Below are 26,096 nucleotides of genomic sequence, written 5' to 3'. Positions count from 1 at the left end.
GCCTTCATTAAGGTAATTTATGTTCTTGTGTATTTACTATATATTTGTATACTGCGCATGTACTTTTTCATTGTATTATGTTAGAAAAAAATGAAAAGATAATTTTATAATTGTTGCAGTACGTTCTACCTCAATCTCTCCCATACCACTTCGACAATAATGTCAAGCAAGTCATATATGATCCTAGAAAATACATGAGGTAAGTAGTGATATTTTCTCAATTCATTGTATATATATTATATTTGCAATTTGTTTTACTTGTTATGTAATATATATTTTTGTGTCTTGAATATCTTGTAGGTGGTTGTCATGTAAAGAAATACATAAAGAAGATATAAATATTGGAAGAGAAAAATTCCTCATCTAATGTGTGAAATGCAAAACTGTCTACCTTCAACTTTTTCAATACACAAGAACACTACCTCATACACCAAGTTGAGGAGATTGAATTGTGTGGACCTGTACACACTAGGTCAATGTGGATGGTTGAGAGGAACTTGAAATTTTTGAAGGCTTTGGTTTGACAAAGAGAACATCTTGAGGGTTCTATGGTGGAGGGATATATGGCATACCAGACTATGGTGTACATTTCTGAATATCTTCCTAAGTTTGCAGCAAATATCTACGTGGATCGCATTTGGGATCCCAACCCCATTAACAAATTTGAAGGGGAGTACTTGATGGGGAAAGCTAGATTGAGGAAAGTGAGAGGTAATTATAAGATGTTATTGTAATTAATTAATTCTTAATCTTCAAAATAAATTAGTTGTAAGTTATCTATTTTTTTTTTGTATAGTTGGTCGAGAGTGGGATGCACTACATTTGTATATTGCAAACAATCTTTATTGGATGACGGTATGGATTGAACATTGTTAACATTCTTGTCACACATTAACATGGGAAGGTGTGGCTTCATTGGTTAAAGAAGCTCATCGTAATGGAGATTCCAATGTTATGCAAAGGGAAATTAATTTAGCATATGGTTTAAGAGATAAACAGGTACGTATAAATTTATTAATCACCCATATGTTTATCAACTCATGATGCAATATTTTTCACATGTTTGACATATTGTAGGTCAAACACCACAATGGTCATAAATTTTGTATCAAAAAGTTGGATGACACGAAGAAAACTTGTGAATCTGGGATAAATGCAGTCTTTGAGGTGACAAATATTTCATTGAGAAATGACATACATCCTCAAGAGTCTCAAAATTGATACTATGGCATTTTGGATGATATACTTGAGTGTCACTTTAATTCCTTCAAATTAGTTTTGTTCATCATCAAATGGTATAGGCTACGATTGAATAAAAATGATCATGATAGAATTGTTATTGAACATGATAATGGATTTACAATGGTTAATACAAGGTTATTTGAACCAGATGGGGATGAGCCCTATGTTCTTCCAAGCCAATGCGAGTAGGTATTTTACTCAGAGGTTCCACATAAACCAAGTTGGTCATTTGTTGTTAGACATGATCCAAGAGGAAGGCCGATAAAGTATTATGTGATGGAAGAAGAAGATACCAAAGAAGTAGAAGATGATGTAGATGATGATCATGATCAACAGCTACTTGATGATTATGATGATGATGATGATGATGATGATGATGCTGATGATGATGATGATGATGATGATGATGAAGCTGATGATGATGGTGGTGGTGGTGGTGATGGTGATGGTGATGGTGATGGTGATGGTGATGATGGTGATGACGATGATGAAAATGATGATGGTGGTGGTGGTGGTGATGGTGATGGTGATGGTGATGGTGATGGTGATGGTGATGATGATGATGATGATGATGATGATGATGATGATGATGATGATGATGATGATGATGATGATGATGATGATGATGATGATGATGGTCATGATTATGGTCATGATGATGAGTTGGATGAAGAAGAAGATCAATGACATGAATGAAATGTATGAGGTATGTGATTAGTATATTATCTATTTAATATTGATTTCTTGATAGAAATTTATTTGACTTATATGGTTACATAATTAATCCATTATGTTTTGAATTCTAATGCCATAACATAATTAATTCATGATGCACCTTTTAATGTTTTTAATTCATGTTCCACCTCTAACAGGTCCCAATAGTAGAACCATGCCACCCCGAGGAGATGGAGATGGGGAGAGTGACTATTTATGTGACATTTTTAAAATTGTGTTTATTTATGGAATTTGGACTATTTATTAGCTATGTGATGGATGTTGATTTAAAATACACATGTGATGGATTACATGTTTATGATGATACATGTGAAATTTTTTGAACTTTGTATTTATTTATAGAATGTGGATTGTTTATTACCTATGTGATGGATTACATGTTTATGATGACACATATGGGATGCTTATGATGCTCAATTGATGGTGTTGCTTTCATGTATATATTTTGTGTGATGTTGTCACCCTTGGTGGAAATAAGTAATTGACTACAGACTTCATCAACCCTTTAGCTGAGGATCCTCCCTAGTATACATTAAGTAAAGATAGGGAATTAAAAAAATTACAATGATTATGATGACAACATTTTTTTTTTTAATACTCTTCTTCTCTACAAAGTTCATGTTGTTCATGTTGTGTGCTATGTAATTTAGTATACGTATCATGTAATTTTTAGCTAAGATAAGATAATTGAATTACATGTGCAGGAACCTGAACCCCTTTGATGAGGATCATGTAGCCTCTCATGGATCGATAGGTATAAGTCAATACACCCTATAGAAACAATTTTTTTTTTTTTAAATTACTTGGGAAACAAACTTCCTCAATTTTTCAAACCTTAACATTAGTAGCAAATCTAATACAGTTATCAACACTTGAGGCCCCAGTTGGACTTATTCAAATTTTAATCTCAACATGAACTTTAGGGCCGACTTCTTCATCAACAATAACCTCATTTGCAAAATATCTCTCTCATTACCAACTAACTCTCTCATTTGATGGAGTGCAGGTACCACCAAATAGGTATTTGTCAGATGTGTCTTACTCGAGTAAGGGAAACGCATGAATAGATAACAAAAGTGAGATATGTAGTAGGTCTACAATAAGTAGATCAACTAGAGGTCAAAATATTAGAAAAAAATTCAATTAATGCATGAAATTTTTCCTTGCTTAAGGGGGGTCATGTTCTTATGATGATGAGACCAAAGGCGACATCGAGGTGCCCTTTGTTAGAATTATGGATGAATTGATTATGTGTTACATTGATGTTTTGTCATTGATTTCAACACTAGTTGTTAAGGTTGGTTACTAGCATACAAGTTTTGGTTATCGACAGACATGTTTTCGTTATCGATAGAAGATCTAGTGTTATTGGTAGAAGAGACTATCTATTGGACACTTCCGACATGTTTGGATCAATGAAGTATGTTTGATTTTATGTGTTACATGCTTTTGGAGCATGTTTTGGTCAGTTGGTATTGACTTGGTAATCAGATTCTATCATACACTCTTGTAAACCCATACTGGCATTGGTTTAAGGTTTAACCAGTAGAGCTTTCACTGAGGAATCTTGACAGGATGCATAAGTGGTGTTGGTGTGGCTTCTAGATGGATTTTAGGATACTGAACATGTTCTTTGATCGTGCTTCAACTACTTGAAGACATTTCTTTGGTGTGGTGGACCCAGAATAGGTCTGGTACCTATCTAGATTATGGTCTCGTATCATGTTAACATGTACTCTACACGTTACCAGGATGTTTCGGGATGTTTTATGGATTGGTTATTATTGTTCTGGTCTCAAGTCGACATGGCATATCATGGTAATATGGATATATATAATGATCTTATTGTAATATCGTTTAGGTGGCCAACCTAACTGGTTTAGGCCTTAGGGTTGGTATAAAATGATGTAAGATCTCACTGTAGATCATGGGGAATGTGATCATGGTCATGAAATATAATATCATATATGAGGGAGATTTGGTCGATCATAGGTGATTGAATTGGGTTTAAGGAAGAGGTTAAAGGCCTCTGATATTAAGCTTAATCGAGACTGTAATCAGGCATAGTAGATGCTATCTCTAGTAGTTCACTCTATTGGATTGTTGTCCATTTATCTTGAGATGGTTATTACCTCTCTGTAGTTAGTGAGACTCTTTTGTAATGAGCAGTACGCTCTAGGCAGTGTGCCTTCCTACATGTATAGGCCCCTCATTGTATCACATACTTTATGCAGAAGTATCATCTGACTATGGGTAGGCTTCCCACCATGGTTTTTCTCTTTTCGGGTTTTCCACGTATAAATTATGGTGTTATGTGGTATGGTTGCATTGCTTACTAGTATCTATTTATGCTATTCCGATACTTAATATTTATATGCTCCGGTTTAAGGTTATAAAGTAGATTAATTGATATAATCTATTAACAACTGATTCACCCCCCCACTCTCAATTGTTCACCGGTTATCCTAACACCCTTGAGGTACAAACATCTATAGAAACAATGGGTACCCAAGGAACTTCCTCCAATAAACACTGATTTTTGTGTTAACGATAGGATATATCACACAGCACCATCATTGTCACATGGTTTGGACCTATTTCCATGGACGACATAAAGGTCTATTACAACAAAGTTGTTGAATTGATGAAGTTTTTCGGACCTTGTTACTATTACAAAAATTGGATGCAGATTGTTCGATATAAAAAAAGTATGCGTAGGTATGCAATAGAAAATTATATACAACAGAAAGATAATGATCAAAGTAAACGAGTGGTTTTATACATTGATGGAAGGCCAAAAGCAATAGGGAATATTGCAAGTTTTATAAATAGTATGCAACCTGGGTGAACTAATAAGAAACCCAATTGCATATTTTAGGCACACGAGGGAAATTGTGTATTTGTATGTGCGATAAAATCAATAAGTGCAGGGGAAGAGTTGCTAATAGATTACAATTTGAATTGTATAGATACAAATAAAGTTACTATCATGAGGGTGGTACGTACTATATACCATTTAAACCAACCTCCAATTAATGACTCCAATATACCATTTTATTATTAAGTTTTTTTGTTAAGTCTATTGGTTTCATTTTGCTAACATTTTTAGATTTTTTCTTTGTCACAGGGCGACATTGATCCATCACATAGCATAGATAGGGATGTAGGTTGCGACACTTCTATTGAGCAGGTAAACCTCATTGTAATTGTACAAATTAGATAGAAGCAAACTGTTACATTATTATGTTTTTTTCTTGAGTGTTTTGGAGTAATTCTGATAGTGTTAATGACATTCTTATCACAGACGGATGTTCAGGGAAAGGGAAAGGGAGCTGCAATACCTGAGAACCTCTCTAGGAATGTGGACTCAATAGGATTAAGCGACGATGACATCGCAAATTCCATAAACCCTATACAATTGATAAAAAAAGTCTATTAGAAAAATTAGTAGAGAGATTCTTGCTTTGACATCCGTGGAGCCTCAGACTGATGAGATACAAGAGAGGGTGCAAAATTTGACGCGGGCAATAGAAAACTTGAAAGTAAGTAGTAATGATTGCTTTAATTATAACAAAAGTTCAATAATGGTTTATATTTTATAATCTTTTATGTCATTAACTAAAATATGTACGTGTTTTTTTTACAGAAATTTATGTGTTCTCATCAACCTGGTGGCCATGATCAAGGTATGCAAGTAGTTTAGGAGATGATGATTTTATATACATTAAAACTACTCCTTTGGACATGTGAACTTGCTTTTTTAATGCTAGTGTTATTGCTCATATATTTATTATGTAGTTGATGGAGAGGGATCTAGTTGATGCCCTTCATGACTGATCATTCATACCTTAGGGAAACAAACCCCCTTACACATCCATTCACTTGTTCTCAACAAACCTCCAACATATCCTTTTTCTAGATCCTTGACTTGGATCAACCCCTTAATCATAGGACCTTGGCTATTTATTTGACTCAAAGGAAATTGCCACTTGCACTTGCTTTGACATTTGACTCCACTATGTGCCAAGACAATAGTAACAATGAGATCATTGTCTGCCCCTAATGTAACTGTCCTACTGTGATCCTACTGGCATACTCATCTTTCCCAAATCCATCTTGAGGACTTTCACTCTTTGAATCACTCCAACTCTCTCAATTTGACTTCCATATGGTACTAATTCTAATTAGGACCACTAATGGTTTAAAGATGTATCTCCTAATGCTCATTTGTCACACACCAAACTAGTGGTTCCCAAGGACACATAAATGGACTTCTTTCCCATGAAAAAAAACACAATTATCAACCCTCCCAACCACCCTAAGAAACATCTTGACCCTCTTTTGTCTTCACACTGTTCACAAAGATTTAAAAAACACCAATGGGATAGTCTTAATTCATTGATCCATTCACTATTTTATAACCCTTCAACTATTCTTGGAAAAGACATAAAATCACCCAAACATTCCCCTAACATTTTGTCGTATGTAAAATTCATCTATTAAATTAATTAGAAACAGAGAGAAATCATGAATCCCTATCTAATCAAAGAATTCTAAATAAACCAATGAAATAATGAAAACAATCAATTAAAAACTCCCTATTCCATGATTGCATATAACTTCCATTGTTCTTCTCTTCTTTGTTGTATGATGGCTCTCAGATACTGTGCTGGCAACCTGCAAATGACACAAAGATTTGAAGTTTGTGATTCAGGAGGATTGAAAATGGAGATTGAATTCTCAATTTATTGATTTTTGGAGAGGATTGATTGAAAGGTGGAACAAATTGATCAAGAGGTGGAACTCAGGTGAGCTCACAAGCTTATTAATAATTGAACTGCTAATTTGGAGGTAAAACATAATAGATTGAATTAATTAAATGAGTCAACTGATTGAGAAAAATTTGATTGAAAGATGAAAAAGAATGATTGGAGGATAATTAATTGATGACAAAGAAAGCTTTATTTAGAAAAAGCTAACTAGAAGATAGAAAAAGAATTGGAAAGAATAAATGAATTAATTAATTAATTGATTGAATTAATTAATTCAGATGGAATAGTTAAGTGATTGAAAGCTTTTTGGAAAAAAAGCAAAGTGGAATATAGAAGTAGGGATTGAAGAGATAATTAATTTAATTAATTAATTGATTGAATTAATTAATTTAGCACGTGCTTGCACTTTGACTTAGATTTTCAATTTAATCTTTGCAAGAGATTTAATTCAAATATTGAATTTATTTTAAATTCAATTTGGTATTTGAATATATTTAGAACTTGACTTTGATTTTCAAATTGATTTTTGAAATCATGTACATGTATTTGAATTTAGAAGAAATTAGAAGAATTGGAAGAATTAATTAATTAAATAATTTAAAGAAACTATTTAATTATTTAGAAATGGACTTTAATTAAATAATAAAGATTATTTGAATTAAAGGAATTAAATCACAATTAATTAAATAATAATATTTAATTAATATTTAGAAGAGGGTTAATGATAAATTGAATAGAGATAGAAATTGAGAATTAATTTATTTAAATAATAAAGATTATTTAAACTGGGGAATTAATCATAATTAATTAAATAACAAATATTTAATTAACATTAGAAAATGGTTAAAATGATTAAAGGATGATAGAATTTAAATAGAATAAATAGTAAGATGATGAGGAAATACGAATTTAGAAGAGTACGATTAATTAACTTAATTAAATAATTAAATAATTATTTAATCAATTAGACGAATAATTAGTATATGATCAATGAGACATTTTTAGGTGTCTACATTTGCCCCTCTTTGAGACAAAGTCAGAATGACATTATTTCAAAGACAACGAAAAAAACTGCCCCAATATGTCTTGGTATCATTGTATAGTGTAAATATGCCCCCTGGGAAAAGGTGGTCGAAAAATTTAGAAATTGAGACCATATTTTTTATATCAGTATAATGAGCAATTGTGTGAAGTTTCGTGAAATTTTGAGATCATTTGAGTAGCCTACGAGTTTTTTGAAGTTGGTGGGGACCACGAGCATCGAGGTGGTAAAAAAAAAACCCTAATTTTGAGCTATAAATAGAGATTTTAGCTTTTCACTTGCTCATTTGCATTGTGGTGAGTTCTTGAAAATCCTTGTGAGTTTTGTGCTTTCTTGCGAGTATTTGATCATCATGGTTGGGTATAGGGCACGAATGCACTTGTATGACCGAATACGTTCTTATCAGAGACCTTCAAGGACTGGCAGCATGATATTTTTCTAAATTTTTGCCTATTTTTTGCTATTTTTTTGAATTTTTTTTAGAGACCTACTTTTCAATCATCACGCATTCGCATGTCGGTTTTAACGCGTTAGCATTAAGTTTTACGGATTCGCCTAAAATGTATCGCAAGAGCTTAAGTGTATCACATAGGTTTTAGTTGTTACACATACGCTAATATGTTTATGCATTAACTCATATGTTCACGCATTCATGCTGAATGTCACACATAAGCATTAATTGTAACACATAAGTGTAAAATGTAATGCATAAGCATTAAACATTACACATTCATTGTATGTTGAAGTTTTTTATCATGTGTTTGATAATTTCTTGTTATCTCCTTATCCAATATCTGACATTTTCAATATTTTCTCTGTGCAGGAGAATATCGGAGTGTTATACTGCCGACAGAGTAGACCCAACGAACTTGATCTCCGTGCTAATTTACTTGAGGAGGATATTGCACAAATTTGACATCTTGGACTATATCATGTTTTACATTTGCCAGAGGTTACGGCCAACAGGGCCTTGATTACAACGTTGATAGAGCAATGGTATTCTGAGACATGTTCCTTCCATCTTTCTACTGGTGAGGCATCCATTACCTTAGAGGATGTATGGTGTACATTGCACATTCCTATTCATGGTGAGAGGGTTGTCTACGATCACGACGATGGCTTGCTGGACTATGTGACCTTTTTGAGTGTGAGGTGTCAAACTTACAAATTAGTGGACCTTATGATATCCCTTGGTCTCGATTGGACTATGATGAGCTGACTATCATTTTATGGAGTATCGTAGGTGGTTTGTTGATTCCTGATAGACAAGGTCATGGATTTCCAGTTGGATGGGGCAGAGTGCTCCATGATATGATTGTTCATCATTGAGTGTATACCTGGGATACCAATCTATCAGTTGTGGTGTGAAATTGCTCCAGACTTGGGCATGGGAGCACATTTCTATCTCGAGACCTGTTATTCATGTTGACTTGCAGCCTGGTGAGTCATATGCATACAGATACACACCTGGTATTAGACACAGAGGTTCGAGTAACACCTTGTTTAGGCAACATCAACTTGATATCTTGCATCATTTCATTTGGAGACCATATTTAGATTGTCTCAGTTGGGTAGATGATGCACAACACTTTCCTTTCTACAGACAGTAGAGATATCTTATTGGGAGGACCGTTGAGACTTAGAGGATCATTGAGATGTCTCTTCTAGGATGTGTACTCAGACAGTTTGGAGAGATACAGGTGACACCTATTGTTACCACGTACTTTGCTCATGTTTCTTGTGAGGTTTCTGATTGGGGTGTATGCATATAGCCACATGTTGCTGCTGCCAAGTTTGATGCTCTTCAGGCATTACCTTGGGGTTGGAGTGTAAGTGTAGCAGATCTAGGGACTTCTCCGGAGTATGATGCATGGTGGGCCAGACATAGGCCTATTCTATAGACTGATCTGACTGTTCCGATCACAGTGGAGCAGATACGACATCCTAGACATTGACTGAGGATTGACATGGGGGAGAGGAGGGGAGAGGAGGGAGGAGGAGTAGAGGAGGGTGGAGATGAGGGAGGAGATGAGGGAGGGGATGAGGATGTAGACATTGGTGGAGACACCAAGTCTATGAGTAGCAAAGATGATGATGATTATTCAGAGTCATCAAGCAATGAGGACAGGGACAATGATGATATGTCAGAGCTAGAGGATGTACCTTCTATAAAGGGGGGAGGAGGACAGGGTGGTGACAGGGATGATGATTATCCACAGATTCTTAGAGCACGGATCTAGATTCTAGAGGACAAGATTTCCAAACTTAGGCAATGATGAGATACTGAGTGGGAGGCATTTTGCATAGACTATGGTGCATTAGAGACTAAGAGAGATCATCTTCAGAGGGAGAGAGATGAGCAGTGAGATGGTCACAGATGATTCAGGTTGCCTATGATCAACATTTTGCTCCAGGTACTGATACACACAGACAGTCTGATAGAATTTATTACGCTGCACAGGAGGCTATTTATTATCGACAACTCTACTATAACACTATACCTAAGGGGTAGAGAGATCCTAGCTTTAGTGTAGTTAGAGGTCATTCTGGTTCCAGTAGGACTTCTACATGGAGGATCAGTAGTGGTGGCATCATGGGTCCACCTCGACATTCTGGGGTGGGATCTAGTGGGTAGGATCCACCTGTTGATAGAGGCAGTATTGGTTGAAACATCTAGATCATGTTATCTGAGCCTTCGGGCTTCTTTATGATTATTGTATTGAGACACATTATCATTTTTGAGTTATGTATATATGATATGCAATTTTTTGTCAGTGATTTATTTATGCCTTGTTTTCCATGTATGTTGCATGATGCTATAAGTTATGTGATACATGTCTATATGATTTATGAATGATATTATGAATGCCATGTTTTAATTCTTTCTATATGATTCTATATGATTTATGAATGATGTTATGAATGCAATTATTTATTAAAAGCAATTTAAAACTATATGGATGCACTTTGAATTATATGGATGCATTTTTGAAACTATATGGATGCAATTTTTGTTAGGATAACTGGTGAACAAATGAGATAGGGGGTGAATCAATTGTTAACAAATTATATCAATTAATCCACTTTACAACCTTAAACCGGAGCATATAAACATTAAGTACTGGAATGGCAAAAATAGATACACGTAAGCAATGCAACTTAACAATAAAACAGATAATCAACACAATGCAACCATACCACATAACACCATGATTTGTACGTGGAAAACTCATAAAGGGAAAAACCATGGTGGGAAACCTACCCACAATTAGATGATACTTATGTAGAAAGTATGTGATACAATAAGGGGCCTACACATGCAGGAAGGCACACTGCCTAGAGTGTAATGCTCATTACAAAAGAGTCTCACTAACTACGGAGAGGTTATAACCACCTCAAGATAATTGGACAACAATCCAGTAGAGTGAACTGCTAGAGATAGCATCTACCATGCCTGATTACAGTCCCGGTTAATCTCAATACTGGAGGCCTTTGACCTCTTCCTTAAACTCAATTCGATCACCTATGATCGACCAAATCTCCTTCGCATAAGATATTACATTTTATGACCATGATACATATTCCACATGATCTACAATGAGATTTTACATCAATTTATACCACCCTAAGGCCTAAACCAATTAGGTCGGCCACCTAAAAGATATTACAATAATAGCATTACATAAATCCATAATACAGTGATATCCATGTCGGCTTAAGATCAAAACAATAATATTCAATCCATAAAACATCCCGGTAACCTGTAGAGTACACGTTAACATGATACTAGTCCATAACCTAGATAGGTACCAGACCTATTCTAGGTCCACCACGCTAAAGCAATGTCTTTAAGCAGTTGAAGCACTATCAAAGAACATCTTCAGCATCCTGAAACCCATCTAGAAGCCACACCAACACCAGTTATGCATCCTATCAAGAATTCTCAATAAAAGCTCTGTCGGTTAAACCTTAAACCAATGCCAGTATGGGTTTACAAGAGTGTATGATAGCATCAGATCACCAAGTCAATACCAACTAACCAAAAAATGCACCAAAAGCATGTAAGACATAAAATCAAACATACACCATTGATCCAAACATGTCAGAAGTGTCCAACTGATAGTTTCTTCTACCGATAACAACTAGTGCCGGTAACCAACCATAATAGCTAGTGTTGACATCAATGATAAAACATCAATGCAACACATAATCAATTCCTCCATAATGCCAGCAATCTCCCCCTTTGGCATTGATGGAAATACTAGATATGAAAAACATCTAAGTACCAAGAAATGCCAAACAAGTCTCCCCTTGTGGAAGACAACCAATAATCTCAATAACTCTCCCCCTATGAATAATACCTCTTTAAAGTTATGAATTTATTTTTCACATCACTATCTCTCTCCCTTTGACATCAATGCCAAAAATCTGGCAAAAATATCAAAGCAATAATATAAACCTCTGAATCTCAAAGCTAACTACTCCCCCTGAGTAGTAGCACCACACATTAGTGTTGGAATGAATAGTATCTCTGATAATGCATGTCGGACTAATGCCAAACTACATCAATCAAGTCTCTATCAGAGGGGCAAAAACCCCAAACCTGTCTCTCAAATACTCAAATGATTCCTTGGACAGCGGTTTAGTGAATATATCTACAATCTATTCTTAGTGTTCACATAGACCAATTTGACTTCCTTTTCTTCTACCTTGTCCTTCAGAAAGTTATACTTTATTGATATGTGTTTAGTCTTAGAGTGAAATACTAGATTATTAGACATATCAATGGTTGCAGAGTTATCACAATAGATAACTATCAATTCACTACAATTTACCTTGATATCCTTCAACATTTGCTTCATCCACAAGACTTGAGTGCAATTGGTTGCTGCTGCAACATATTTAGCTTTTGCAGTAGATAAAGAAATCATGACTATTTTTTGATGATCCATGAAACCAGTTTCTTTCCAAGAAAGAAAGCTCCACCAGAAGTGCTCTTCCTGTCATCAGTATCACCTGCCCAATCTAAATCTATATATGCACATAAAGTGAAGTCATCATCTCTAGAATACCATAAGCCATATTCTGTTGTTCCTTGCAAATACCGGAATATCCTCTTTACTACACATTCATGATTTTCTTTAGGATTACTTTGATACCTTGAAACAATACTTACTGCATTCATAATATCTGGTCTAGTCTGAGGTAAATATAACAAGCCACCAATCATAGACTTATACCTAGTTGAATTTACTAGTGTAGATATGTCTTTGATAGATAATTTCTCACTTGTCACCATAGGAGTACTTACTAGTTTGGAATTATCCATACCAAACTTCTTCAGCAATTCCCTTAGATACTTAGTTTGACGGATAAAAATGCCTTTGGCAATTTGAGTAATCTGCAAACCTAAGAAAAATCTCATCTCACCAATCATGGACATTTCAAATTCATTCTGCATATTATTAGAAAATTTCATGAACAATTTATCTTCACCTCCAAAAATGATATCATCAACAAATACTTCAAAAATCAGAATATCATCATTAGTGATCTTATAGTATAAATTACTATCAGCACTGCCTTTAGTAAAACCAAGCTTCAAAAGATTTTTATCCAACCTTGCATACCAATCTCTAGGAGTTTGTTTCAATCCATATAAATCTTTCTTCAATTTGTAAACCATATCTCACTAATACATTTGGTCTAGATTTCTGACGAAGAAGGTATATTGTGACCAAATTTGATTTTTTTTGAAAAAATGCCCGAATTCGCTGGAATTCCGATGGTAATTTGACATTTGGTTTCGATGAAGAAGGCATTAGCAATGAATTTTAATTTTTTTTCAAAAAAGTGCTCGCATTCATCGTAATTCCGACAACAATGGGCATTACTTAAAAAAAAAAGAAAAAAAAGAGGGAAAGTCATTTGTGCATTGCAATCTCGTGCAGACATTCATGTTGACTTCAACCCTCAACAAGATCAAACCCACGTCGAAGGCATTTGTGCATTGCAATCCCGCGTAGGAGGTAGATTCTTCACCTTAATTTCATGTTGCAAAAAATTACACCATTCAAGAGATTCCTTTGAAGAGATTCTACAACTTTTTCTTTTATACATGCTAGCTATACCTGCATTCTTGTGGGATATTGACCAATTGTGGAAGAAAATCTTGGATTATGAGAGATTCCTTTTTCATGCAAAGGATGTTAGGAAATGAGACATGTGGTGGTTAATTGCCCAAGTTTTAGATGCAAATTGGTCAATCGCGTATATATTCATATTGATTATCCAATCTCAAGCCAGATGGCTCCTAGTCAAAGGTGTGGTTCCCTAAATGCGTAATCCCTATAGGAATCTACTCCTCATAAGACCATAGAACTATGATTGAGGAGTGAGTGTTCAAGTTTGTCGAAGCAATCCCTTCCTCCCGCATACGTGTTCATTGATCATTATTGTATGAGCTAATATATAGGGTGGTGTCTAGCTCTGGCTATTGAATCGATGGAGATAAAACCAACACACAAGAAAACAATGGGAATAAATATTATTCAATTGCAACCTTCATTCAGTGTTGTTTGGGCAAGCCTTTCTTTCTCTTGCCAACCAACCTAACACACCCAACTTGAAAGCCCTAGGGAGATACAATTGTGTTCGGTTCAGCACAATCCCAACCTAGAAGCAGTGGACTAAAAATATCCAACCACACAACTTATCACTTTGTAATTAACATACAACATAAAGATAGTCTATATGACCCCCAAACCATTTTCTTAGTATCTCGGGTTACCCTAGTTTTGGGTATTGGCATTTTCTACTAAATCTTCTCTAGTTTAGAGTATTGGCAACTATCTCTTCTTTTGCATAGTTTTAGGTGGCATGCAAAGTCATTGCCTTCTTTGGATTCCTTGCGGCCTCAACCTCAATGATCATCTTTTGCAAACTTACTTTCTTCAATACTCTCTTCTTTATCCTTTCAAAGTTGAATTGTAGCCACTTAGGAACATCTAGATTCTCATCACTTTGGATGGATGGGTTCATGGTAGTTACAACCTACTTTGGCCTTTGTTCTTCATCTTGTTTCTTGTGCACCTAAGTTTAAATTTTTGGAGGAGTCATCTTGGGGGTTGGGGCCTAGATAGATCCTCTTTTTCTTGTTCTCCATGCTTCTTTGACTCCATATTCTAAGTTTCTTCTGACTTATATTTCATTTTCATGAGTCAACTTATAGTTCTTAATTTAGTTATAGGCTAGTATCTTGTGTGTTGATTGTACCTCTTAGTTTGATAAGGTTTTGGGTGGATTTTAATCTCTAATTTTGAGGAAATTTTTTCCTATAAATGTAATTTAAAAATTCATTTTGAGGGTCTAAGAATTGATTATTTAAGGTCCAAGTTTAGTAACACTACTTAGTTTGTTTTCTTTCAAAAGACATTTAGCAATAGGCTATAGATTAAATACTTGTGCTTTGCTGGTATATTTTGAAGAAGTAATGGAAATGAAGTTCATAGTTTGCAATGGTATTGGTAGTCTTTTTTTATTGCTTGGTATTCTTCTATTTCTTTCATTTTACTTAGTCTTGAATTAATATGTATATTTATGAAACATCTTCTTTGTTATAATCAATTTGTGCATCTTTCGTGGTGATTGAGGTTAATAAGGAACATGTGAATGAATAGTAGTAGTTGTTCTAGAGCTTTCCTTGGTCTCATTTTCATGTTAGAATTGGCAATTTTGGCATGATAAATTATTTACATACAAGGTTATTTATATATTTTGTTGATAATGTGGGTTTAGGTAATACTGATGATTCATTTTCTCATAGCCTTGTTCTATCTTTTGCAATTTATTTTAACCTTTTAGCTTAGGCAGATTGAGAAATCCACATTTCAACTTGATTAGTGACATTTTCCCCTTGAACAACTTGATTAGGAGATGATAAATTCTAAAGGTAAGCTAACTTAACTCAAGGGACTGAAATGGTGTCCTACCATGAAAGATGATAGTTCTAAGCAAAAGACTACCTAGTGATATGAAAGTTGATGCAAGATAGTAAGGACAACAAGGAAATTTATTTTGAACTTTGACAAGATTAAATCTTTGGGTGGAAGTTTGAATGGATTGATAGTGAAAAGGCATGGTGATGTAGAGAATCCAATAAACTCAACCAACTAGGGAGATATTTCTCCCAACTCACCTATTCAATTAGGTGTCAACCCTTCACTTACTCACAAGACCCCTCACAAGGCCACAAGTTACTCAAAAGGATTCAATACCCCAAAACACACCCATACTCACCAACCCTCACCCAACCATTGAATCACACTCAAATAGGACAAATAAATATGTCTAAGTCACAATCCAACTCTCCAACATTCAATCACCACCAACACCCTCAATGCTTATTCACACAAATCCTCCTTCTACTGGGTCTTCTAATCCCCCTGGTACTCAACTCACAAAATGTATTAGATATCCAAAAACCAATGTAATTTTGGACACTCTTACAAGGACCACTCAACATATACCACCATGGGTCTTTACCCTCCCAACCACCCAAAGGTCAAAGGAAGATTCACTATTGCAACACTCACTTTTTGTGACAGTCTCAAGCACTTAGGATAGTCACTCCTTTCATGGTCATTATTCTTCACAACACTCTCTAAAATTAATTATGATGATAGTGTACCTCCTTAAACCTTCCACCAACACCAAACTCCTTCCCAATCTCGCTAATGGACTAACTCAACTCACTGTCAAATTGTGACAATCAATGCAAGGTTTAGGACAGTCATACACCCTAATGGATTGATGGGATTTTTTGGTCACCAAACACTTGGATTATATTTATAACTCCCTCAAAACTTCCCCAATCCATTAAAAGTACAATTCAAGGACCCTTGAGTCAATTACACCATCCAAACTCCATGCATACACTGTGTTCTCAGATAAAGACACAAAAATCAACACTTTCCACATATTTGCACATGCCAAAATTCTCATGAGACCCTGAAATGATTAAGAAAACAAAATAAATGACTTTATGGGTCATCCCATGCCTTTAAATGGAATTATCAACATGGAAATGACCCCTAATGCATTTTAGTTTGCCTCAGGTTACCCTAGACTAGGTTTTTGACAATTTTTAGCAATTTGGCTATAACTTTTGCAATACATAACGAAACAAGATGAACCAAAGAGAGATTGAAGAGGATTTAACCCTATAACATATTAAAGATATTTTTAAATAAAAATAACATGATAAGGAATGCCAAACTCCAATATAGCAGTTTGCAACGTTAAAGAACTCAGAAATTGTAGGGTAAAACTAATATATTCATTAATTGTGCTTAGTTAAAATGCTCAACCGACCCTTGGTCATGGAGAGTGCCTTATTAGAAAATTCCAAATTCTCCCTCAATGGTTAGAACCACCTTTTAAACTTGTCTCAACAAACTAACACCTAATTGCTCATAAAATGCACAAAACATTGCTTTAACAATGTTAAAAATATTAGCAACTTTGTCAAAAATTGTTCCTAGACTCAACCCAAGACCACTATGACTAAAAAATGATAGAAATAGGTTCAAATAGGTCTATAAGACCTTTACATATCATTAAACATCACATTTGACCCATTGAGACATATTTTCAACATAGTGACAATTTTGACAATATTGATCATCATGGCCCCCACTAGGACTCAATACACCATCTAATGGTCTTAATGACATTTATTACATGAAATATGGTCTTCTAAGACCTTATTCATAACAAAACTCAAAAACCTTGACCTATTACTAAATTGGCTTCATGGTGGCCATCTTGTGCTAGGTGCTCTTTCCCAAAAGGATGATATGATACGATGGAGAGAAATATGAGGGGGGAGTGGTAGGAAATGTTAAGGGTAGCTGTGATGTGGAGAAAGAGGAGGGAATGGGATGTGTGGGGAAAGGGGGACATAAGGGATATAAATGATGGAAGAAGGAGATACGTGGGGGGGAAAGAGGTTTAGGATGTGGGAGGTAGAAGGGGTTGGAGTTAGGATATGTTGGGGAATAAAGTGGAGTGGGAGGTATAAGGGGGTAATGAAAGGGGAAAGGGGCAAGGAAAAAGGGTAAGGGGGTAGGGTGGTAGGTTAGGATAGGGATATGATATGGGTAGGATAGGATGGGGGTAGGTGATAATATGGAAAGGGTAGGTTAATAGGTGTGTGGTAGAGGTAAGCTTAGGGAAATAAAGGAAGTAAGACTTATGGGATGTGGGTTAGAATAGGTTATTTTAGGGGAATAAAGGGGTAATGGGGTAGGTATTGCAGAGGGGAGTGTTAGATATAAGGTATGAGGGGAAGGGAGATGCTAGGATAGAATAGGGGTAGTGGTAAGGTGGAAAGGAAGTTAGTGGAGGGAGGTGAGTGTGTAAGATGGAAGCGTAGGTTTAAGTTAAGATGTGAAGGAGGTTAAGGAATGGGGTATGAAAGGTGGATAAAGGATAGAGGATAGGAAGGTAGGTGAGTTATAAGGTATGGTAAATGGAATAGAAGAGTTTTAGGGGAGGTGGAAATGTGAGTAAATGGAAATGGGAGTGATTGGGTTTGGGCACCCACTAACAGGATCGACAGAAGTGGAAGGGATTATTGATGGGAATGGGTATGGGATAGAATAGCCTAGTCTATGCTCCTTGATCCTCTCCTTGGATCACCAGGTGTTTCAACCATAGCCTAGGGTCTCTAGGAATTCCCTTTCTTGTGGAATCCCCTAACCTTTCCCAATCCACCCACCAACAATCTGTGATACTCCTTCCAAAGTCACACCTACTCTCTAGCATCAAAACCCTCACATAGACTAATAAGGGTTTAGCTCCTTCTTCACCTTCCTAGGTCCTATCAAGGTTAGGACAAGTCTCTAACATGGTTATCCATCCCTTCATGTTCCCCCAAGAGATTTTAACCTTCCATTTCCTTACTGATCTCACTATTTTTGCTTTTTTCCTACAAAATAGGGCTACAAGGAATGTGCCCAATTAGGCCTCCATTTCGGACTTTTAGGGCTCCCTCTTGCAAATGATGCACACACTTGTGAATCTTCCCAAAAGGACTACTAATCATTTGGCAAGAGCTCAAATATTTTTCTAGTTTTGGGCCTCCAAGTGTCCATACACTACCCTAGGTGAATTTTGGGGTTTTTGAGGGTTTTTACAAGGGTTTTAAGGCCTGCCTAGGACACAGTGATGGTTTATTGTCTTTGCCACCTTATCTGGATTGGTGGAAGCTCCTCCTTCTCACCAATGGTGCTTCACACATCTCTCTACACCTCCTCCAAAGGGTGCCTCCCTCCTTGTCCTACCTTGCCCTCAAGGACCTCTGCAACTTCAACCCTTCCTAGCCAGGCACAGTCTAGTCTCGCCTAGGAGTGGGTCTTTGGAAGACTTTCCTACATCTTTAGGGTCCCTGATTGCTTTGGAATACTGTACAAGGTTTCCACTCCTATTCCCCATGGTTTCATGGTGTTTCCATAATGGGGATAGGAGTTACTAATCCATTACACAAAACAGTCCAAAAATTGGACAGTGACAGAGTAGCTCACAAAATAATTACAAACACACAAAAACCTACACAAGAACCTACCCTAAGTGCTCAAAATGAAAGTATAAAAACAATGTAAGACTCTCAACACCGTTTAGTTCATAAAACAATCCATTATCAACCTGTTAATGCTTCATTTGTGCCGACTGGCAACAAAACTCAGCCACAGTCAAGGTCTTTTCTCTTGGCCATACAATCTGACATCCAACCCCTCATTTTAGGGTTTGCAACAACTTATAGTGTCTCTGCCTCGATTGGTGTGCCATGGTTAGGGTTCCTAATACCAAACTAAGGTTATGACCTATTTGGTGGAAAAGTTGCATGACAACTTTTCAAAGTTGTCATGCAACTTTTCACAACTTTTGAGCAACTTCTACAATGTTGCTTTTCTTGAATTTTGAGCCTACCTTGGGCTATCCTATGGACACAACCATGTCAAAAGAACCCCAAACACATCAAATGCACACATACCCTCTACTCCATAAGAAAACTTAACCTAGACCTATGAGCCTAGGACCTAAACTAGGACCTAAACAAGACCCATGAGCTCTTAGCTCTTATTTCATTTACATGGCTTCTTAAAGAAGAAAAATTCTAGCAAAGTCACATGGAGGAAGACCTTAGAAGGGTGCTCCTGCACCAATTATGCCTTGGCTGAGAAAAGGGAATGTTAAACCTTACTTCATTTAAAAGAGAAAGACTTGGCCAGCTCCTGAGCAACTATGAACAAAAGGTTAACATCAAAGACTTGACAACAACCAACTAAGCTAAGACAACTAAACTAGAAAGAAAAAAAGTGGGGGTCCCCATTTGCAATGGGGCGATGTGTGAATACATCACAACATGATGTCATTCTTTGCACTTACCTTTCTTTTTGTGAATATGCATAACACTATTTTGGAAATGATAATACAGATCCTAAACCATTAAAAAATAATTATAATGGTAAAATTAATAGACCTGTTGTAGGGTCCTCCAAGCCTAGAGTAAGGAGTCTGAAGCATAGATACATTGATTTGGCCTTGTGGCCATCAATGAGTGTTAAATGGTTTTGGTTCAATTTTCATAGTTTCTTATTCAAGTAATTTAATTTGGTATATTATACTAAAACGTGATTTCAACTTCTATATAACTAGTTCTATAGCCCAATTTTTTGTCTGTGAAGAAAGAGCATGCCAGATAATATCAGCGAACAACAAACTAAGGAGACAATTGCTAGATTGTGGTCTAACTTGAAAAGAAAAGATGATGGAAAATGTTATTGTCCCTACAAAATTTGTAAGGGGTTAAATACTAGAAGACTTCTAATCAAAACAACTAAGAAACATTGTAGGCTGCATGGTCACATTGAAGGAGGACATGATTATCATCCATTGGTAAGTTTTTAATTATATCATATTAACAATTTATATACATAAGAAATCACTTGATAATGAGATCGTGATCATGGTTTATTTATGTTGATCATTTTTATATAGGTCGAGCACCCTAGAGCACATGATATGGATCAACACAAGCCAGAGAATATGATTTTTGAAGTGGAGGAACATGGAGGTGTGAATATCGAAGCTAAAGATAATGATCCCATGGAAGATGATGATAAATAGGTTGTAAGATGTCTATTTATTTTTTGTACAATTGGTTGAGAATGGGATGCACTACATTTGTATATTGCAAACAATCTTGATTGGATGACGGTATGGATTGAACATTGTCAACATTATAGTCGCACATTAACATGGGAAGGTGTGGCTTCATTGGTTAAAGAAGCTCATCGTAATGGAGATTCCAATGTTACGCAAAGGGAAATTGATTTAGCATATGGTTTAAGAGATAAATAGGTACGTATAAATTTATTAATCACCCATATTTTTATCAACTCACGATGCAATAATTTTTACATGTTTGACATATCATAGGTCAAACACCACAATGCTATGTGCTGCAATGGTCATAAATTTTGCATCAAAAAGTTTGATGACATGAAGAAAACTTGTGATTCTGGCATCACTATGGTCTTTGAGGTGACAAATATTTCATCGAGAAATGACATACATCCTCAAGAGTCTCAAAAATTGATACTATGGCATTTTGGATGATATACTTGAGTGCAACTTTAATTCCTTCAAATTAGTTTTGTTCATCGTCAAATAGTACAGGTTGTGATTGAATAAAAATGATCCTGATAGAACTGTTATTGAACATGATAATGGTTTTACAATGGTTAATACAAGGTCATTTGAACTAGTTGGGGATGAGCCCTATGTTCTTCCAAGCCAATGTGAGCAGGTATTTTACTCAGAGGTTCCATATAAACCGGGTTGGTCATTTGTTGTTAGACATGATCCAAGAGGAAGGTTGATAAAGTATAATGTGATGAAAGAAGAAGATATCGAAGAAGTAGATGATGATCATGATCGACAGTTTCTCGATGATAATGAAGGAGAAAAAGCTGAAGACGATGATGATGATGATGATGATGATGGTGATGGTGATGGTGATGGTGATGGTGATGGTGATGGTGATGGTGATGGTGATGGTGACGATGATGAAGATGATGATGGCAGTGGTGGTGGTAGTGGTGGTGGTGGTGGTGATGATCATGATCATGATCATGATGATGGCAATGATGATCATGATGGTCATGATGATGAATGAAATGTATGAGGTATGTGATTAGTATATTATCTATTTGTTAGTGTAGGTTTTTTTATTTTCCTTATGTTAGGGGGTATTTATTTTTCCTACACATATATTATTAAGCTTGCTTAGGTTATTAGGTGTGGTTAATATGAGGACATGTGGTGGAATACATTAGCTACATGTGTAACTCTCCACCTCACATGGGTAGTTGAGTTACACACCCTCTTTTGGCTTGTTGTGCCACCTCTCATAACCACTATTTTGTCATTTCCTAAGTGGGTTATGGGGTAGTTGGGTTTCTCACCCTCTTTTGGCCTTATGTGCCACCTCTTATAACTCCTTTTTTGTTTTGATGTAAGGAGGTTATGCCACATGTTTTGGCATTTACCAAGTAGGTAAAAACCTCCCACCTTTTATGGGGTAGTAGGTAAAACCTCCCACTTTTTATGGAGGTGGGATTTAATGCACCTCTTGGTTGTATATGCTATTATTTTTCTATATAATAAGCAATATACTCTCACCTTCACAAGGGAAGTGATAGCTCGGTGAGAGTCTTCTCTAAATTCTCTTCATTATCTCTATTTTTCTCTCATATCAGATTTATCTTCATTCAGCTATTTTGATCTTCGATCATCCGTTGCTTGGAGTTGCATGTGATCTATGACCGACATCAGATCCTGGCTCAATTCTTGCTTCTCACAGAATTTAACATGGTATCAGAGCCGTGTTGTCTGGTATAGCTCATTGCTTTTCTGATTTATTTGAGAGATTTGAGATTGTTAGATAGCTAATATTTTTCTTAAAAACCAAGTATGCTCTTCTCCTGCATTTTCGTGTGATCTGGAGAATCAGAACAGTTTAAAGGAAAATAAGCTTCTAGTTAAATCTGGTTTTATATATGTGTTCTTTGAGATCTGGGTGATTGCAGCATTTTTGGTAATATTGGAGGCTTCTTTAGCATTTCCAGAGTGTCCAGAAGGCTTGTGAAAATCATAAGTGACTTTTATTTCACCAAATTCAGAGTTTGGAGAACACAGTAAAAAAAAAATCAGAGTACTTGACGGAAAGTTGGAAATGAGCACTCTTCATAATTGCAGGTCTTATTGAAATATTCTACCCTTCTTTGTTAGATATTGCAGGTTGAATCAACTGCATGTTTTTTTTTCCCTTCTATAGATCATATCTTTCTTCTCACAACTCTATTTTACAAAAATGAATAGTTGTTGGAAAGGTATTAAGATACATTGAGCAGCTATAAGGCTAATTTTTTCAGATTTTGTGTTAAATTTATATGTATTTAAACTTTCTATTATGGCCATTAAAGCCTTAGAAAGCATTGTAATCTGATAAAAGCCTTGTAAATGCACTAATTATAAAGTGCCAACCTTGTAATATTTGGGGGGGGTGATTTCAAAGACTAGTGAAAAGGGGGGGTGTCTCTTGTGTCTTCTTTCTTGCACTCTTCTTGACTCTTTGCAATCTTTTTTTCTGCTATCATGGATGCATCTACAGTTCCACTTTTAACACCATATAATTACTTTGAATGGAAATCTAAGATGATAATATATCTGAAAAGACATGGATATCATCGTGTTACTATGGGACTTGAAACTGAACCTCAAGATGTTGCAGAAAAGATTAAATGGTTTAATAAATGTGATGAAGCTTTTGGTACATTGTGCATGTCAGTCTCTCCTGACCTTCTTTTTCACATTGAATCTGCTACTACACCAAATGCAGTATGGACTACTTTGGGAAACCTCTTTGGTAAGCAGGATGAACTAAGAGGTCATCAATTGGAGAATGAACTCATAGGGTTGAATCCAACCAATTTTGATACTATACAAGACTTCTTCACTAAACTTAAGTCTATAAGGTTGTAGTTGGAATAGTGTGGAACTAAGAAAGATGATAAGCAACTGATCTTGAGTATTCTTTCTAAGCTTGGTCCTAATTATTCAGTGTTTGTTTCTACATTCTATGCTACCAAATGTGCTCTAGGTACCACATTCAAAATGCCTTCTTTAGATGATTTTGCTGCAGAACTCACTAGGGAGCAGGACAAATTGGTTCAAATGGGTACAATAAAGCCCTCTAAGTCACATGCCTTAGTTGTAAATCAAGGCACAAAAGAACAGAAAGGGTCTAGTAAGCAAGATAAGAAACAAAAGAACCAAGGAGAGAAGAAGAAAGATCAGAAATCTGCTACTTCAAAAGCAGACAATGAGACCTCTTCATCAAAAGGTGAACAACCTAAGAAGGAGAAGGTCAAGTGTTCTTATTGTAAGAGGCCTGGTCATGATGAACATAAGTGTTTAAGGAAACAAATTGATCACCTTTCAAATCTTCTTGAAAAGAATAATATCAAGGTTCCTGATTCAGTCAAACAAAGTTCATCGGAAGGATCTTCTAAGGACATAGATAAGAGTAAGGGGAAAGGAAAGGGTAAGGCCCTAGTTGCTATTGCTTCACAACCAAATTCTTGGATAATTGACTCAGGTGCTTCACACCACATGGCTTCTTCAGAAGATGATTTCACATCTTTAGAGCCATGTTCTATGCCTTCCATCCTAATGGGTGATGACACTCCTGTTGAAGTGCATGGGAGAGGGTCTGTTGATGTGGGTGAAGGAACATTTAAAGATGTCCTTTGTGTTCCATCTTTATCAAGTAATCTCCTATCTGTTTATCAGATCACTCACACTGGTTCTGGCAAATGAGTTGAGTTCACACCAGATGCAGTGGTAATCAGCGAAATGCATAATGGGTCTACTGTTGCTGTGGGAAAAGTAGATCATCATTCTAGATTATATCAGTTTTCTCACTTTGTTCTTGACTCTCCTTCGACAGTTTTACTCACTCATGCAGATGAGGTGAGTTGTTTGTGGCATCAACGGTTTGGCCACTTGAACTACCGTTACTTGCAACAACTCAGTCAACAAGAAATGGTTTCAGGGTTGCCTTCTATTCGATTTTCTGATGGAGTTTGCCAGGGGTGCATTCTTGGTAAGCATCCAGAGGAGAAGTATGATAAAGGTAAAGCTTGGAGAGCTACACAACTATTGGAGTTGGTACATAGTGACTTGGCAGGACCATTTCCACAACCATCTTTTAGCAAGGCTAGATATGTCTTGACATTTATTGATGACTTTTCTAGATATACATGGGTTTACTTTCTCAAACAAAAGTCTGAAGTCTTTGAAAATTTTCTAGATTTCAAAGCTTTTGCAGAGAAACAATCTGGGAAGTTCATCAAGATTCTGCGTACAGATAATGGGGGTGAATATGTTAATAATTAGTTTGAACAGTTTTGTGCTTCAGAAGGTATCAACATGCAGCACACAGTTCCATACAGTCCTCAACAAAATGGTGTAGCAGAACGAAAGAATAGGTCCTTGAAGGAGATGGCTAATTGTATGATTCACTCCAAGTCTTTGGCACCTCAGTATTGGGCAGAGGCCATCAACTATGCGAGTTACATCCAGAATCGAGTTCCTCATAAAGCTGTGAAGGGGGTAACTCCCTTTCAAGCTTGGACTGGTCGAAAACCCACAGTTAAACACTTTAGAGTGTTTGGTTCTCTTGCATGGGCCCACATTCCAGCTGAAAAACGCAAGGCTATGGATCCGCAGAGTAAGCCTTGCATATTTGTTGGATATCCAGATGATGTCAAAGGGTATAGGCTTCTCCATCCCACTACTCATGAGTTGTTCATTGAGAGGAGTGTTCATTTTGAGGAGAGTTCTTCTAGTTCTTCTCATACCACTTCTCCATCCACTATCACATTGGAGAAATTGCATTATGATGACAGTTCTTCAGAGGATCTTAATCCTCCTAATCTTGATGAGGAGTCTTCTTCCTCTACTTCAGATGGTGACAATATTGATGAGGATTCACATTCCTCTCATAGTCATCATTCAGAGGCTGATGATTCTCCCCCAGACTCTCCAGCCTCAGTGCCTCTTTGGGCTCGACAAACATTTGAGTCAGCAGGAGATTGGCTTGGTGATCCATTAGATACTAGAAGAACAAGGTCACAATTTCAGCAAGCTCCACATCTCTTCATTGCTTCAGCTTC

This window comes from Cryptomeria japonica, chromosome 6 (assembly GCF_030272615.1).
Source record: "Cryptomeria japonica chromosome 6, Sugi_1.0, whole genome shotgun sequence".
Lineage (NCBI taxonomy): Eukaryota > Viridiplantae > Streptophyta > Pinopsida > Cupressales > Cupressaceae > Cryptomeria > Cryptomeria japonica.
The sequence above is the reverse complement of the archived record's forward strand: the minus strand, read 5'-3'. Positions refer to the sequence as shown.